This window comes from Pinus tabuliformis, chromosome 6 (genome assembly GCF_031772625.1).
Source record: "Pinus tabuliformis cultivar Carrire ecotype Pingquan chromosome 6, CPIR1, whole genome shotgun sequence".
NCBI classification, from domain to species: Eukaryota; Viridiplantae; Streptophyta; class Pinopsida; order Pinales; family Pinaceae; genus Pinus; species Pinus tabuliformis.
Genome location: NC_142292.1, coordinates 1,297,776,741 through 1,297,787,531, shown reverse-complemented (window position 1 = coordinate 1,297,787,531; position 10,791 = coordinate 1,297,776,741). Strand labels below are relative to the sequence as shown.

Below are 10,791 nucleotides of genomic sequence, written 5' to 3'. Positions count from 1 at the left end.
AGGAAAGGAAAGGAACGAAAGGGAAATCAATGTGCAATTATTGCCACCGTGGTTTTCATCCTGAATCTGCATGCATGAAGAAGACTATAGATCTTATGGCGCAGACACTCCAGCAACACAATCTTGGAGACCACATTCCTGAGAATGCTAAGAAGAAGTCTGGAGAAAAAGCACCAGATCCAAGAGGTAAAGGGCATGCTTTGATTGCTCTTCATTCTGCTCCACAAGAATGGATCATCGATTCAGGAGCTTCACATCATATGGCTTCTTCAAAGGAATCCTTTTCTTCTCTACATGCATACTCAGGTCCTCCCATTCTCATGGGGGATAATTCTGCAGTTGCAGCAACTAGACAAGGAAGAGTGCAATTCGAAGATGGAAGTTTTGAAAATGTCTTGCATACTCCAAGGCTTGCTGTGAATCTTCTCTCAGTGTATCAGATGACACACACAGGCAGCGGAAGGAAAGTGGAATTTACCCCAGATTCCGTGAGCATTTATGACATGCAAACCAATTTGAAGATTGCATCTGGCAAGGTAAATGATCAATCTCGTCTGTATACATTTTCTGATTTTGTTCCTCAAACCCCTGTTAGACCACCAGTTGTTGAACATCGAGATCAGACTTCTGCATGTAGTTCGGAAGAGTCTCGACCACCTTCAACACAAAAATGGTGCAACATGAGTGATATCCTTGATGATCCTGCCTCTATCCCCCTGTTTGAGGAAGATCCGCAATCACTCTTAGCTATGGAGCCATCCATGCCCATGCATGCTTATATGATGCATGGATCTGGGGAATCCGATAAATTTTATCATTTCAATGACAACCGTGTTCTCCCTTCTCATGTCGATGCCGATACAGCGAATTCGGAAGGCTGGTGGCAAAAATCCAGAATACATCATCAATGACCTCAACATAAACTCTGTCATCACAACGCCGTGCCATGAGGAAATCTTGCTGATCAATTCTGCTACCACGCAGAGACCTTACACTCTGCGAGGATACGCATATTCTGGCGGCGGGCGAAAAGTTATAAGAGTCGAAATAATGTTCGATGGCGGGGAAACGTGGAAGCTATGTACAGTGAATCGCCCGGAAAAACCCACGAAATACAACAAGCACTGGTGCTGGTGCTTTTGGGAGCTGGATGTCGAAGTCATGGAGCTGTTAGCTGCGAAGGAGATCGCTGTCAGGGCTTGGGATGAAGCCATGAATACGCAGCCCAAGGATCTCACATGGAACGTTATGGGTATAATGAACAACTGCTGGTTCAGGGTGAAGCTAAATGTCTGCAAACCTCATCAAGGCGAAATCGGACTGATGTTCGAGCACCCGACCCGGCCGGGCAACCAGTCCGGAGGCTGGATGCTCCGAGACAAGCAAAATGAAAACAAAGAACAGCAAACCACAGTGAAGAAAACCTTCTCTTCCCCTGTAACGAACCCCGTGTCAAGGCACATCACGCTTTCTGAGGTCTAGAAACACAACACGGCCGATTCTTGTTGGATTATCATGCATCATCATGTTTACGACTGTACGAGGTTTCTCAAGGATCACCCGGGCGGAATGGACAGCATTCTCATCAACGCCGGTTTGGATTGCACGGAGGAATTCGACGCAATCCACTCAACCAAAGGCAAGGCCATGCTGGAGGACTACAGAATAGGCGAGCTCGTGACGGCGGCCGCAGAGAATGGATCATCCTGCCCTTCCTCGAATATGTCCCCGTGGATCGAGGGCAATGACAGCCCTGCTGCAGCAGCCCAAGTCGTTGACCTCGATCAACGAGGTCGCGATTTCGAAACTCGTGGCTCTCAATCCGAAGCAAAAGATCTCCTGCAGGCTCGTCTCCAAGACCCACGTAAGTCGTGACGTAAGATTGTTCAGATTCGCACTTCCGAACCCGGATCAAACACTGGGTTTTCCCTCTTTCCTCCTTTTTATGCATTGTATATGGGTACCTAAAATGGTCGTGTTGCCGGGACTCATTCATTTTGCATCACACTCACCTAAGTTATGCTTAAGGGGGGGTGTTGGTGTACATGCACTTAGACTAGCTATGTTGGTGTACATGCACCTAGATTAGCTCCAGTTGGTGTACATGCACTTAGACTAGCTCTGTTGGTGTACATGCACCTAGATTAGCTCCAGTTAACTTATTACTTGCATGTGGCACATGTACACATTAGCATAAGATAAAGCACACTTAGCTTTAGTTATTGCATGTACAACTAAGCTTAACTTAGTTGCTTTTGTGTATTTATTCTAAAACTAATATTGTAGAATCACTTTCATTCTTTTCTCAATTCTCTTCCAAGTTCTTTTGCAAGCTTGTTATTGTTTTGCACATCTAGATCTATCTGTGTATCTCAAAAATCTTACATCTTGACATCGCGTTTTAGATCTATGTGTGTATCTCAAAAATCTTACATCTTGACATCCCGTTTTGTCCTCATCCACCTACATCTAGCACCTTTAAAGATGTTTCTAGTTTTTGCCCTCCTGCTCTTGGCGAACTGGTCTCGTCATCCCTTGTTTTTTCTTCACAAGTTGGCTTTGGCAACCAAAGTGGTTTTTCACTTCTGGGGCGGTGTTTTTCCTAGCAGCGGTTTGTACGATGGTTTGGCCATGGCATCGAGGAGGGTTTTACTCAGTTGGTGACTATCGAAAGAGTAGTGGCGGAAAGCGGTATTATTATTAGTTAGGGTGTGGAGGGGACCTGTGTTTTGCTCAATGATTTAGAAGGTATTACAGATATCTTAATGATGACATTGGCACCAATCAAGGCGACCTCGTACCTAAAGTGGAGCCACGGGAGGCTCCATCCGCTCGCGGTGAAACCCTAGCTTCGGGACACACGACCGTTGTCCAAGTGACATATAGAAAGAAGCTTAAAAAGAGGAAATGCCCACGACCAAATCTGTATTATGAGGTAAGTGTACAATTTTATATTAATATTATTAATATATAATAATTAGTTTTTGTATTATTTTGGGTCAGGGGATCTATGTGCTGTTTTTTCAGTTTGGTCATTGAAATGGTCTACTGAATATCTTGCCAAGCAAATTCCTACGGGTAACACATTTTCTTTTCAAAACGGAAGTCTATTTGTTTTTTTAATTTCTGTATTTTTAGCCTTTTGTGGCTGGTGTGTGTGGACATTGTTGTAGAACACATTATTGATGCACTGGCGGGAAATTTACAGATTAATGATCTATCACTAGCAGAATACATAGCTGTCTCATCACAAAAACATGCAACATTTGTGACACACAGCTGGCCATTGCAAAATGGTTCCAGAAGGCTCAATGCCCTATTGTTGAACGATTGACCAACTCTTTGATGGCTGTAACAATGGAAAGAAGTCGATGGCTGTACGAATAGTCAAACATGCTATATGGAAATAATTCGTCTCCTTATCGATCAGAACCCAGTACAGGTTATATGGAAATAATTCGTCTCCTTATCGATCAGAACCCAGTACAGGTCATCTTTCCTTGTGGTTTTTAGGTTTAACTTACCACTTTTCTCTCTTTACCATACTTTGGAAGCTTTCTCTCGGAATGATTTTCATGTTTGCTAGTAAGTCTCTCTAGATTTTGACCGGGGTCCAATATCCCTGAGCCTATTTCTTTTGTTGATTCCAAAAATATTTAGCACTCAGACGGACATGGGATTGACCGCGCCATGTCCGTGTGTTTGCGAGAGGAAATGCCACTCTAATTGGTTCAGATGGTGTTGTTCGACGTCAAGCAGTTGACATATCTCCTTTTTGACGGGTCAATCAAGCAATCGTTCTGCGAGAAAATGCATTCCGGAATATAAAAACAATACCTGGGTGACTTGCAGATCAGCTTATCAATGCTGAAAGGGCAAGGGGTCTTCGAACAGATACCAGGACTTTTGTTATATTTCCTAATGTAACTTTTTTTTATTATCATGAGTTGTTTTCATATTTTTCCCATGCCATTATTGCTTCCAATATTTATGATTTTAATCGCACTAGAATGACTGACATTTTTACTTTATAGAGTTACGCAATGAAGAAGAAGAATGCGCTTGAGCCTGTTGCGAAAATCGTTGATCTATTTCCATTATTACCCGGTTTTTTTTTTAAATGATAAGAGAAAACACATTCATATGGAGCTATTTTCTGTGAAAATTGTTTATTCTGTTACCATGCATAGCAGTAAGAGGAATTGCTTGAACGACAAGTTTTAGGATAGTAACGGCTTGGAAAGACGGATTAATTTATAGGTGTAACAATTAGATCTTTCCCATCCTGACTTCTTAGTGTAATTTATAATGCAATGATTTGTCATAAATAATGTAAATGTTTTTTAGCATATAGTATTGTTAATGTTGTTCTTTATTTGGTTGTTTCCAGCCATGGATGAAGTTATATACACCAAAAGTCATTATATATGACAGGTTAGTGCAGCGTTTTGAGTTGCATTAATGTTGACATTACTTAGTCTATCTTAGACCATGGTCATCATTGTTATGTGGCTATGCATCATATCTTAGCATCATGAGCAGTCATTTATTGGATGCACATGTTAAAGCAAATAACTTTTTTATTACAATGATATAGGGTCCATTTGTTACCAAAACTTTTATTTTTGAAAGGAAAAACTTGTTATTATATTTTGAGAGGAAAAAATTGTTACTTTTGTTTGAGATGAAAGTTGAGTTACATTTCATGTATTTTGAGTACAGGTGAACACTGTTGGGACACACTTTGTGAAATATAGACTATATAGGATTCTTATTAACAATATCTCACTGTAAATTCTTATGCAATGATTTGTCATAACACTTTGTGAAATACATACTATATAGGATTCTTATTAACTAGATCTCACTGTAAATTCTTATGCAATGATTTGTCATAAATAATGTAAGGTAAGGTCTTTTATTGTAGTATATACTGTTGTAGTATTCTTAAGGCTACTCTTTATTTGGCTGTACGAATTAACATGCACCACAAGTCATCATATATGGCAAGTTAGTGCATTGAACGTCACCAATTGCATTAATGTTATACTATTTAGTCTATCTTACATCATGGTCATGATTGTTATGTGGTTATGCATCATATCTTAACATTGTAGGGGTTCATTTATTGGTTTCATGTCTTAAAGTAATAACTTGTTTTATATTATAAGGATATAGGGTCCACTTGTTATGGAAATATTTATTTTTAAATTCAAACTAAATGCATCTTATATTTTTAAAAAGATAAAATTGCTCCATTCTTTGAGATGAAAAAAAGTGTTACTCTAGTTTTGGATGAAAATTGAGTTACATTTCACGTGTCTTGAGCATACTTGCAATAGAATACTGTTAATCTTTTTGAAATATAGGCTATACACGATTTCCTATTCCATACTTGGTAGCACCAACAACTTTGTTTCTATGATTACACTCATAAAAGGAGTAGATTGATAGCCATTACCATAATTATCTTTTAATAGAGCAAAAATGAGAGTGTTGTTGGCTAAAGCATAAAAAGGCTAGGCTATGAATTAACAATTTGTCAAAATTGTAGAAAATTGCATTTCATCACAAAAAATGCTATTTGATAGCCTATCCTTGTGTAGAAAAGTGCATTTTATCACAAAACAATGCTCTCTGATAGCCTATCCTTTGACTATCCCTTTTCTTGTCAGAGAATTTAAAATATCTTAGTCACAAAAATCATTCTACTCATGACAATGTTTTGGGACTGGCTGTATATTCCAACTTCTGCCTGGTTCCTCATGTAAAGAGAATTTAACACTTCTTTGACTGTAGGATAGACTCATTGTTTTGTTCAATACACAGTGTAGTTGCATTATCAACAAGGTCTATTTTCTACTAATTGTAAGCGATTAAAAAGGAAAACTGAAAAATGGAATTTTTTAACTAGAAATAATTGTCTATAGTTAAAAGTGTTGGATGATTGTTGGTTGGATATCATTCTCCATGTTAGAATCTACTTTGAGTGTCCTCCACTTCTGATACATCTTGTTTGGATAGGTTGTATGCCTACCTTGTTATGGTCTCTTTTGACATAAGAGAGGGAATGCGGATCCAGCGAAGGCCTTGGGGTAGTTTGTCACACCTAATCCTGCAATTCAATATATCCTAAGTTTTAAATCCACAGATTAAGTTGAAAGGATCCCTCAATTTTTGGTGAAGTGCTAAAGGATCATAATCTTTTTTGGCTAGTTGATTTTTTGGTCCGAAAAATTTGTGATTTTTCTTAAAAATAAAAATTCTCCAGTTTCCTTGAAAATTGATTTCTTTTTTGGGATCTTTTGTACACTTTACTAAGAAATTAGGAGCTTCAGCTTTTTTCTCATGTCACTAAGAAATTTGGAGCTATGAGATAATTGAGTGTAGTTGAGGGTTACTTTGCAGTGTTAGAATGGATCATAGGTGTTTGGTTATGTGGATTTTTCCGAGGTCTTACTAATTCTATGCAATTAATAGTAATGTTAAATTCTTAAAAATAAATTCAATAAAAGATAAAAAAGAAGAAAATATAGATAGGGAATGATTCGTTTATTTTTCATTTTCATATTTAAATTTTTAAAGCGACCATCCTTAAATTTTTAAAGTTAACATTAATTTTTTTAGGATCCGAATGGTTTCAATCTCGTTGGATATGATTAGAAGAAAGAAGAAATTAGAATTGTAGATCCCACTCAAAATACAATACTCTTAGTAGTTTTTAGGATTTCATGATTTGGGAAATTGCAACGTTTCTATTAAATTTGTCACATATGAGAGTATGGTACTAGGATTTGATCAATAGCACGAAGCTCTCTAAATATATCAATGTTGGTGGAAGTGGTTGTTGAATTCTTTTGTTATGACCCTAATAAAAATGTATCCATCATTCAACAAAATATCAATTTGACATGTTAATCTTTCTTTCATCTTACTTTTGATGATTAGAGGGTGGTACAAGATATTATATATATTACTTAATATATATACTATTAACATGTATATATAATTTGTATATATATTTATACTGAAAGATAGAGGAAGAGAATGAAAAACATTTGGTTGCAGTGCTAGAGTTGTTGAGGGAGCACATAGTCGATGCAAAACTCAATAAGTGTGACTTTTTTCAATCACATATACACTATTTGGGGCATATTGTCTCCAAGAAAGGGATCTCAGTTGACCCAATGAAGATCAAGACTATACTGAAGTGGATAACGTCAAGGAATGTGAATGAGATGAGATCTTTCACATGATTTGTAGGTTATTACAAGATATTTATAAAAAATTTCTCCAAGATAGGTCATCCTTTAACATATTTGAAAAGGAAAGGATAAAAGTTTGAGTTGATAACTTAGTTTGCAACAAGTTTCGAGCAATTGAAACAGTTGCTCACAAATGCACCCGTGTTGAAGACTACAGATCCTGACAAGGATTTTATGGTGTGCAAAAATGTGTGCAATGAAGGACTTGGTGGAGTCGTGATGTGGGAAGGATAGGAAGTATGTTATGACTCAAGGAAGCTAAATGAACATGACACGAATTATGTGACTCATGATCTAGATTTAGCTACCATCATTCATTCTTTGAGATGTGGAGGCATTACCACCTTGGCAAGAAATTTACACTTATGTCAGACTATAGTGGGTACAAGTATTTGTTTGAGCAACCCAATTTGAAGATAAGATCGGCTAGATAGATGGCCATACTGAATGAGTTTGACATCGAAATCAATTACATCAAAGCAAAGGAGAAAATAGTTGTTGATGCTCTTAGTAGGAGGATTCAACTAAATCACCTGGAAACTATAAGATCTTACAAAATGGACCTAGTATAAAGGGTCAAGAATGCATCCCAACATGATGAAAAATATCAGAAAATGAAAGAAAATTTGCTACAACGCGGTGGGGATGAGTAATATCATCTCACTCTTGACGACCTAATTAGGTTCAAAAATAAAATTTATGTGTCAAACAATGATGAATTAAAGAGTCTCGTAACGAAAGAGTTGCATATCAAGTCATATTCAGGCAATCCAGTGTACCAAAATACCCTCATGGCCATTAAAACGTTTCATTATTGGCTAAGTTTGAAGAAATAGGTGGCTTTTTTTGTGGCTATATGCATATAATTACAACAAGTGAAGGATGAATGGAAGCATCCATTGGGGCTATTGCAACCCATTCCCATTCTGGAATTAAAGTGGGAGGTAATTTCTATGGATTTCATTACAGATTTTCCTAGAACCTCTAGGAAGCATGAAGCAATTAGGGTTTTGATTGAAATGTTTAACAAAGTGGCTCATTTTGTAGAAGTCAAATACACTAATTTTGCTAATGAGGTGGCAAAAGCCTTCTTAAGGGAGATTGTGAGACTGCATGTTATCCCCAAGAAAATCATTTTAAACTAAGATGGTAAGTTGAATTCAAGATTTTGGAAGGAACTATTTGTAGATTTAAGGACAGAGTTGGCATTTAGTACAACATGTCATCAACTAAAATATGGGGAAACAAAGGGTACAAATAGGATCCTAGAGGACATGTCGAGGATGTATGTCATGTATCATCCCAAAAAGTTGGATGAGTATCTTCCACTTGTGGAGTTTACATACAACATTGGATATCAAGAATCCATAAATATGAGTCCATTTGGGGTATGGTATAGTAGGAGTTTCAATAATCCTATTAGCTAGATTAATCTAGTGAATATGGTCCTTATCGGGCCTGATATGCTCATGGAAATGGAGCATCAAATTCAAATTATCAAGCAGAATTTGGAAGTGGCAGAGGAGAGGAAGAAAAGCTATGCAGACCAACATCGGGTACATAAGGAGTTCCAAGTTCACTACAAGAGAAAAGAATGTTGGTGAGGGTCAAAAAATGTCACCATAAGCTCATTGGTGATGGTGAAAAGATCCTTTGTCACCATAAACTGAACGTCCCCAAAGATGGCATCACCAAAAGTATAGGTGTTGTGGTGAGATTCAAGGTATGCCACCAATAATTATTTATAATGATGGATAGTGATTGTCACTATTTCATTTGAGGAATGGTGATGTACCTTAGCCTCTGAAACTGAAAAATTGAATGTCACCAAAGGTGGTGTTTCCAAATGTATAGGTGTTGTGGTGACATTTAAGATTTGTCGTGAATAATGATTATAACGAAAAATAATGATTGTCACCATTTCCTATGAAAAATAATGATTTATGGTGATGGACCTTGCATGGTCATCGCTATTAATGCATATATATGGTGGCCTTCGTTGACTGTTGCCATTTCATATTTTGGTAAGGGTAGAAAAATACCACCATAAACTCATTGGCGATCGTCAAATGGGCCTTTGTCACCAAAAATTAATCATCATCATTCCATATGAATATTAGGGCATGATGGAATTGGACTACCAACCTCCTACATGTAAAACATATGCTCTTCTACTAAGCTAGCACCTTTCAAAGAATTGGACTTTAAAAATTAGGCCTTGAAACTTTATAAATTGTAAATTCTACAACTTTTAATAAATTATACAATTTGTAAAGTACTGGAAAATATTTTACTAAGAAAGAAAAATAGCATTGAAGTTACAGGTCCCTACCTAATGGTTATGGAGGTTATGAAGAGTGGGTGGAAGGAAAAATAGTTACGTATAAAATACTCAATATGTTCAATTGAATACTCAATTAAATGTGAAACTTTGAAGACATTTATACCCTATAAATGACATATAATTATCAAACCTGAAATTTACAATTACACAAATGACTGATTTCTAACCTCGTGAATCATATAAATCTGTTGTGATAGCATAAAAATCTACCTCTAAAAGAGTGATTTGCATGCTAAAAATTAAAAAATAGTCAGTATATATCATGCAATTATGAATGAGCTACATGTTTCAATCCCACTAGCTATGGGGTCTACAATCACAACGATGGTTAAGGTTTTGAAGTACCTTCTGCAAGTGTTGTGCTGCAAACAATGAACCTCCTTAAGATTGGGTGTGCTTGGTACGAAGGGATTTTGTTACACCAAAATGACCATGATTTTCATGTGGTATTATCTCCTTTAAGGCTCATGTCAATATTGATTATCTCCTTACCAGTTAGTTCATATGAAGTAAATTTGAACAATTCAATTACTTACTATGAAGCGAATTTTATAAAATTGATCTTAACATGCCCTAGAGATGTAGTCTCAACCAAAGGCCCTTCAAAGTCGAAGACTTCTACATCCACCATAGATGGAGATTCTTCTATCACATCATATTCAACTAATTATGTAAAATTATTTTCAGAATGAAAGTCAGAATGGAAATCATGGAACAGAAACATGGAGAAGCACATATTCTCAAGAACCAATAATGTTAAGAGTTAGAGATTTTGTACTACATTGGAAAACTTAAACCCCATATCCCAACGAGATGAGTCCCTTGTGGCCTTATATACATATAATTTTCCAATTTAGCTAGTGGATGCAACGAAGCAAAACACGGTGATATGTGTCACTATTCATACAATAAGATGGTATAAACTATATTTTTTATCCTCAAGACAAATATAACTTAGGATTCTTGTATGCAATAAAAATGCTCCTCCCTCCCTCTATGCAAATGTAGATCATGGAGTACTCTCTTCAATACTCAAGGGAAATATTATAACATCATTTCACAACGACATAATTATTGCTTTGCAGTGCCATGTTTGTACAAAGATTTATGTCTACCTCAACAAGATCAGATCTAGTTTCCTTGTTGTTACTCACTACTAGGAAAAAAATGGAGACAACTAGT

General features: G+C 36.8%; 1 pseudogene; it reads left to right on the top strand.

Moving 5' to 3' along the window:
• Positions 1-749: 749 nt before the first annotated feature.
• On the top strand, positions 750-3,387 carry LOC149263376 (nitrate reductase [NADH]-like; annotated as a pseudogene).
• Positions 3,388-10,791: the final 7,404 nt, after the last annotated feature.